The sequence below is a fragment of the Chelonia mydas genome, chromosome 9, assembly GCF_015237465.2.
Source record: "Chelonia mydas isolate rCheMyd1 chromosome 9, rCheMyd1.pri.v2, whole genome shotgun sequence".
NCBI classification, from domain to species: domain Eukaryota; kingdom Metazoa; phylum Chordata; order Testudines; family Cheloniidae; genus Chelonia; species Chelonia mydas.
This window is the reverse complement of record NC_057855.1, coordinates 1462296-1469422: the sequence shown is the minus strand read 5'-3', so window position 1 is coordinate 1469422 and position 7127 is coordinate 1462296.

The following is a 7127-nucleotide window of genomic DNA, read 5'->3' as shown; positions in this document are numbered from 1 at the left end:
TGGAAGCGGGCCCCTGGGGGGAGAAGGCTCAGCACTGGGCGGGATCAGTGCCCCCCGAAAGCACGGTGCCTGCCCCTCCACAGCGAGGGCCTGAGGTCACAGCACCAGGCTGTCGTCAGTGCCAAGAGCTGCTGGGATCGTGGGCAATATCTGCAAAGACGTCTAGCCTCTGTCCATTGTCTGCGGAGGTGGCCAGCTGTGGTGCTGGCTCCATTCCTGTCCCACAGCCTGGGCTGCGGCTGACTGCCCGGGCACAAGGGCCCTGAGGATGTTTGGAGCTGGCCAGCCACCAGTTTCCTCACAATCATCTGCAGAACGGGGAGCTTCGAGCAGGCGGCAGCTGGCCAGGGCACTGACATCCAAAGTGAGTCTAGCCTGGCTCAGGGAAAGCCTTGTGCAGGAGAGGGGCCTGGAGGCAATGAACAGGAGTGAATGTCAATGGTGCAGCCCAAAGGTCTGCCCCCAGTCCCCAAAGCCGTCTAGGACCAGAGGAGCCCAGGGCTACGTAAGCACAGCAGCTGTAATCCGTCAGCCCGTGGAGCAGCTTGCCTGTGAGTGCACCCAGGTAACTCACCAAAGTCTGCGTCAGAGCCCCAGCGGGTACTGGTGGGAGTTCCTGGCTCCCAATCCCGCTGTCAGCCCACGTCTGGCTCCCAGCGTGAAATGCTCATCCATGCTCAGTGCATTGCTGCACACACCGCTCAGAGGCAGAGGCCATAGGAGAGCGGCCTTCCCTTTGCAAAGAGTTCTTCAAAATGAAGGTGGCCTAGCGCATTCCCACCCCAGGCCGTTGTTTGGAGAAAGGACAGGAAAGTATCATCAGGGTATCGAGTGGGGGTGAGAAGGCAGGAAAAAGGAAAACTAGATCTTTTAAACTTAGCCAGTAAATGCTGCTAGATTGACTTTGCCATGGAGCGTGTGTAGGGCCACGTCAACAGTTTAGTTACCATGGCTCACGAAGATAATGATATGCCAGAATTCAACCCGCAGAAAAGGGGATCCGCACAATAGGCCACACTGGAAATGCCAGTCGCGCCAGATGGCCATGCCTTCAGCAGCAGGGCTGGGCATTATCCCCCTGAGAAAACCAACTGCAGATACCTGCAAATCCCAAAGGCTTGTGCTAGGACACAGAACGGCTTGTCACCACCCATTGTGTTATTACAAGCCAACGTCCTTGGCAGACATTCAGGGTCAGAAATTGGATTCTGACGACAAGGCCATTTGCTTTCCTGCATGTGAGGGTCCTATTGGCCCCGTCGCAAGCAGAGCGCAGCTGGGCTCTCAGGACAGCTCATGCACAGCAGCAGCGAAGTGGGATTGTCTATCGAGGGACTTGCAGCAGCTTTGGCTGGGTACACACAGGTGTGTCCTGCTGGCAGGTCTGTGCCTGAAGAGCGAGATAAAAGTATGCGGGTGGCTGATGATAAGAAACCTTCCTTAGCCCTAAGAATCACTTGTCCCAGGGGCATGAAATGTCGGGAGTACACTGTGTTTCCATGCTGTAAAACAGGACAATGTTTATCCACTTTCAGAGGCGTTGTGAGCTCCTCTGATGGAAGATGCTCCATATGTGCAAAGCACTAACACGCCGCGTGGGATTAACTACAGCCAATGAATGGAACAGGCAAAGCGTGTGACCTGCTGAAGGGGATGACTGATCAATCACTGAACAGAAGTGATGGGCTGGAAGGGACCTCAAGAGGTCATCGAGCCCAGCCCCCTGCACTGTAGCAGGACCAAGTAAACCTGGACCATCCCTGACAGGGGTTTGTCCAGCTGGTTCTTAAACACCTCCCATGACGGGGATTCCACGACCTCCCTCGGAAGCCTGTCCCAGAGCTGAACTCCCCTGAGAGTTAGAATGTTGTTTCCTAACGTCTAACCTAAATCTGCCTGGCTGCAGATAAAGCCCATTCTTCTTGTCCTACAATTGATCACTGTCCTCTCCATAACAGCCCCTCTGATATCTGAAGAGTCTCCTCGGGTCCCCTCGCAGGGTGCTTTTCTGAGAGCTAGCCAGGCCCAGTATGCGTACCCTTTCCGCAGGCTCAGGCTTTCTAAACCCGTCATCATTTTTGTTGCTCTCCTCTGGACTCTCTCTCTCTGAAGAGGGGGCCCAGAACTGGACACAGTCCTCCCGCTGAGGCCTTACCAGTGCTGAGCAGAGCAGGACAATCACCTCCCGTGTCTTTATGACATTCTGGGGTACAAGCCAGACCAGAAATGGGCTGTGTCATCCCTGCCCTGCAACCTGGGGGACCTCACAATCTAAGTTCCCTCTAAGCTGCACGGCTGTGCGGCCGCCTAGCAGTCTATCAAGTGCTGCACACTTCAGGTGCCTCTCCCCCCCGCGCCGCACTCCTCCTGCCCTCTGCCTTGGAGCCCCTGGCCAGCTGCTCCTGGGAGCCTCCTGCTTGCTGTGCAGCGTGGAGGGGGGAGGAAAGGGGGGCACTGATGTCAGGGTGTCCCCGCCCCTGTACCCCATCTCTGGGGGGCGGGGGCATGACAGGGCTCAGGAGTGGGACGTGGGATGGAGCTTGCTGGCAGCTGCTTCTGTGTCTGAACAAGCAGCTTCAGACTGGTGAGTGCCAATCTACTTAAAGGAGCAGCATGTGTCTCTCACACATTCACACACACAGTGTCTCTCTGTCTCTCTCTCTCTCTCACACGCACACTCTCTGTCTTTCACACTGACCTCCCAACACATACTTGTATTATTGTTGTTACTTCTTGGTACTTCCTGCAATGCACATATATTCTCTGTAATTTTATTCTTTCAAAGTGGTGTTATTTGAGTTTTTTGACTGGTCTATGCATTTCAAAATTTTTTTTTCTCTCTTACACTTAAATTTAATTATTTGAGTAGTGAGTTCTAAAATGCCTAACCTGTTCTGGCTGGAGTAATTATCCCTATGGTAACTTTTTAAAAATGTATATTTTATCTAGGTTTTTTGTTTCTCCTGGTGGTGCACATCCGCACATCACCTCGATATTGGTGTACATAACAAAATTCATTCCGCACATGGATGGAAAAAAGTAGAGGGAACATTGCTCACGATGCTTTACTGCTGTCACTCCCACCTGGGCTGCTCATAACCAGCCCGCCACCATGCAGGTCACCCCCTGACTGTCTGTGGATAGCCACAGCCCTGGTCCAGCAACTCTGACCCGAGGAGTCTGTCAGCAAACACCAGCCAGACCCTGGCTCCCAGCAGCCTCGGTTACTATTTGTGGGGTGACCCCAACACACTCCCAGTCTCCAATTCCCCTCCCCCAAATGTGCGTTTTGCGCTGTCCAGCCCTCTCCTGGACAGGTCACATTTCAGGTCTGTTGTCCCTCTAAGGGGATAAATATCCAAGAGTTTGCTACTTGCAAGGGAGTGACCCACACAATGCACACAAACAACAATGGATTAGGTTTGATTAAAGAATAAAACATGTTTGTTTAATTACAAAGAGAGAGATTTTAAGTGAGCACAGGTACAAGGCATTGAAGTCAGAAATGGCTACAAGAGACATAGAATCATAGAATCATAGAATATCAGGGTTGGAAGGGACCTCAGGAGGTCATCTAGTCCAACCCCCTGCTCAAAGCAGGACCAATCCCCAATCAATGATAAAACACTTTCTAGTGCTCAAACTTAACAAGCTAGACTTGGGTCGAGGTAAAATTCTTACCATGTGTTCCCAGTAACAGGGCTGATGCCCAAAGTCTCAGGCCAGGCTCTGCTCCCAAAGGCTCTTTCTTCTGTCTTCTTAGCTGAGAGAGAAACGGATGGGGAGAGAGACCCCTGAGATGGTTTTGCCCCCCCCCCTTTATAGTCCAGTCCCCCTTTTGAAATGCATTTTCCCAGATAAAGTTCATTCCTGCTGTGAGGCTGGAGTTATGGAGTCTCACCGTGAGAGAGGTTCCATGCTGTTTGCTAAGATGCAGATGTGTCTGTTCCCACCCCCCTTCCTTGCCAAAGAATGGCCCCTTGACAGGTGGTGGCCCATCAGCTTTGATGACACCTGGCTAGAGGCAACAGCTTGTCCTTTGTCTTTGAGAAACTGGTTTCCCCAGGCTTGTCTGGTAACCACATTGCAGACCCGATTTCGGCTTAGGTTTATAACTCTACATAGAATGTTACTACGTCTTTCATCACGGTATTGTTATTGACCAGTGAGTTAGTAGTATTCAGCTGATACCTCACAAGGCATAGTTTGTACAAAGAGTATTCCAGTAGTGTGTCGGGTGTGAATACAGGGGTGCATTCGGTCACAGTCTTGTATATGACACTTCTGTTAATACACCCTGGGATGATATGAGCCTTGTTCACAGCGGCATCACTTTGTTGACTCATATTCAAGTTCTGATCCATTAGAACACGCAGATCCTGTCCAGCTGTGCTGGCCCTGGCCAGTTAGTCCCCGTTGTGTAGTTATGGAGTTGCCTCAGTGCAGTACTTTGCACTTGTCTTTATGGAATTTTATCTTGTTGATTTCAGACCAATTCTCCACTTTGTTACAGTTGTTTTGAATTCTAATCCTGCTCTCCAAAGTGCTTGCAACCCCTCCCAGTGTAGTTCATCTGAGAATTTTATAAGCATGCTCTCCACTCCAATGTCCATAATAAGTTTTGTTCCCTGAGCTTCATGCCCTGGAGATTTGTCTGGAGTCTTGAATCTGTTCCGCTTTTCTCTGTCCTCTTTTAAATCCCTCTTTGAAACAGTGTTCTGCTCTAAAACGGGGCTTTGTGAAACCGGCCCCTTTTGATGCAGCAGGCCTGCCCTGGGGGAGCAGGGTGGGAGGGCTCAGACCTACTGGTCATTCAGGGACAGACATTTGCACTGGTCTTGCCCAGATTGCGCACACCGGTGAAGCCTGAGCTGCAGCTTTGCAAATAACATAACCGGGGGATTTTCCATAACTACAACAAACAAAAACTCATTGAGGCAGCAGAACAATTCAGGGGGCAAGAGACTAAATAGTGACAGGAGTGCCCCACACTGGGCGAGGGCATGGCAAAGAGAGCCGCATGCCTGTCCTCCTGGAGATGTGCATCAGGGCAAGCTGCACGCTCCTGGAGGGAGCAGGCGGAGCGGCAGCTTTAAGCAGCTGCTCTGATCTTTAGTTCCAAAAAAGTGAGGAGACAAAAACGGCACCACCACAAAACGGAAGCACGTGGCTCATGGCTGAGCAAAGAACGTTCACTTAACCAGCAGGGGGTGCGGCTGCACACGCAGTGGGTGCGGAGAATGGAATCGGTGCTTTTGGGAATTCTGGGTGCATTCCCAGCATCCTTTGGGGCTGGCTCCTCACTCCTCTTTGCACCCATCTTCTGCTATGTGGGTTCTTTCCCCTGCAGGTTGCTTCTGAAGCGGGCTGTGTCGTGTTGGGGGACTGTTCTGATGTGGGCGTAGGGGCTTTAAAACGTGCAGTGTTTTAATAATGTTGCTTGGCACATCACACTGGAGACTCTCAAAGCATTTACACAGGAGGGTAAATAGCTCTCCCACCATTTTACAGCTGAGGAAACTAAGGCACGGGGTGGTCAAATGACTTGTCCAACCCGCAGTGAATGAGTGGCAGAGATGGGAGTTTGTCACCTAGCCCAGCGCTCTAGCCACTGGGCTAAACCGATCCCTCATCTTTGCTGGCTATTCCCACACAGCGCAGCCCAGGAGATGGAAACCACCTTTCCATGCTCTGTTACTCCTAGAATTTTCTTCTGATTTGCAGATAGCTGCTGGGACAGAGGCTTCCTGCCCGTCCCCTGGAATCCCAGCCCCAGCTGGAATGAAAAACTGCGACTTGCTCCCACTAAGCCCAGAGAGGCCAAAATTAGCCTCCCTGCTGTGTGTGTTTTGGGGAGGGGAGCCGCAGCTGTCTCTCAGGAAGGGATTATTGTACTCCCCGGCCCTGTCTTATCGGGGGAAATGAAAATGGGACATTGACAAATTGGTTTGGTTGCAGCTGGAATAAGCATGTGATTTTCCGTAATCACCCACAGAGGCTATTGTTCCAAGCAGTGGAGGGGCTGGGGGAGCCTGGACCCGCCCGAGGTTAAAGTGCACCCTGAGCCCGGGCAGGGCTTGCTCGCTCCTCATTGTGTTCACAGCCGGAGCGCGCTGAGTCCGGGCCGCATGAGGCCGAGCCCGTTATCACTGCCCGGCAAGCGCTGAGCAGATTACATCGCCGGCAGGAGAGCGGGGACTCGAACTCCTTTGCAAGAAGAGATTTTATCAGCAGCTTCTGGCACCGAGCCACATTCCTCTGGCCTCGGCTGCTGGAACCAGAGCCACCCGGCGCTCCTGACACAATAGCCATGGGGCGGTTCTGCCTCGCCCCGGGGCTGCTCACAACCTCTGACAATGCTGCAGCCACTCTGGCGGGGCAAAGGGAGGCTGAGTGCAAGAGTTGCAGGCTCAGAGAGAACGAAGGGTGCCAGGCTTTTCCTTGGGCACCGCGGTACCTGGGCATTGGGTGCTAAGAGACAGGCCGAGCGTCGGCGCGAGCGTCCCATGACCACTCTCGGGCATGCACACACCTGACAGGGCCCCGGCCTGGGTGAATGGGAGCCAGGAATTCCACCTCACCCCTCCAGCCAGGCCCCAGGAGAACTGCCGATGAGCTCCAGGCCCATCCCCGTGCGAGGCACTGGGGTCTCAAAATGGGCGAGGACGTGCGGGATGTGAAACCGGGGTTCCAGCCCCAGTCCATCCAGTGACGTCCATCACCTCCTCTCGCCACTTCCCGGGACAAGCAGTGCCTGTCTGAGTGGGGGGCACCTCCTCAGGACCAGCGGGATGCTCCTCTGACACTGCACTCGCTGGGGAGCCTCACCACACCCCCGGCAGGTCCCAGCCCCAGCGCTAGCCCCAAGAGACTTTGTCCTTGGCTAGCTCCCAGGACAGGAGCGTAATGAGCACGGGACGTCCCAGAGCACAGAGCTCGCCCGCCAGCTACCCACATGGAAGCACAACACGCTGTGGAGAGGGTCGAGCCACCCCTTTGGCGGCCCGGGATAGGCACCCAACGGTGACATGAACTCACGCCAGCTCTCAGGGCTGGAATCCATCCGGGGCCGAGCCACATGGGGCTGCATTCCCCAGCTGCCGGGGGTGGGGGGGTCGCCGCACCCC